The following is an 871-nucleotide window of genomic DNA, read 5'->3' on the forward strand; positions in this document are numbered from 1 at the left end:
CGTCAACTTCTCTACTCTTAACCTTGAGCCTACCAGCTCCTATAGCCCACCCACGAACTCAAGCAAACAACCTTTACCACTACAAGTGAGTGATTAGGGGTTAGGGTTAGATAGGGAGTCAAGTATCAGGGCGATACTTTGACATTAGGACAAGTCTATCCTATTTGTCGACTGTCATCGTTGACCACCTTCCTTCTGGGCCATCTCGTTTGCTTTAACAGATAAACTCACTCCACCTTGGAAGTGTCGTTGCATGCTTCTCAGTTTGCCCAGGACCTTCAAGAAGCTTGTACCCATTCCCCCCTTACCCACTTCCCATTCTTTGGGACCCCTACCGAACAACTACAATTTGTCGAAGGATGTCTTGCTAGGCTTGCCGCTGGAGGACTCAACACCCCCACGGAAGAAGAACTCTTTAGGGAGTACATCGGTTTAGCGGAGACTCTTTGGGAGTCTATTAGGTTAGGAGAACAGGACACCAGCGTTCAAGAAGAAGTAGAGGCAAGCAATTTGCCTACCCCATCATCACCTCAACAGCCAATCCCTACACAGTGGTTCTTGTATCACAACACGCCTAGATACTCACCTTTCAATAGTTGTAGGAGTTGAAGGTTTTGATAGAGTTGGTCTTAGGGTGATGACACGCAGTGGTGGTGGTCGACAAGATAGTTCAGTCTGAGGTTGACGCTCAGACTGGCAGGGTTTATATACATGAGTTCTAGGACCCCAGACACTATTTAGGACTCCTGATACTCTGCGCTGACTGATAAGTCACGTGTGAGGGTGCTGTACAGTTCTGCCAGGAACTGCCGCACCGATACGCTGGTAATCAATGATGTACTACCTATAGTCGCTAGCCAGTAATGGCAGG

Source organism: Fibroporia radiculosa, assembly GCF_000313525.1.
Source record: "Fibroporia radiculosa TFFH 294 genomic supercontigs, scaffold8857, whole genome shotgun sequence".
NCBI classification, from domain to species: Eukaryota; Fungi; Basidiomycota; class Agaricomycetes; order Polyporales; family Fibroporiaceae; genus Fibroporia; species Fibroporia radiculosa.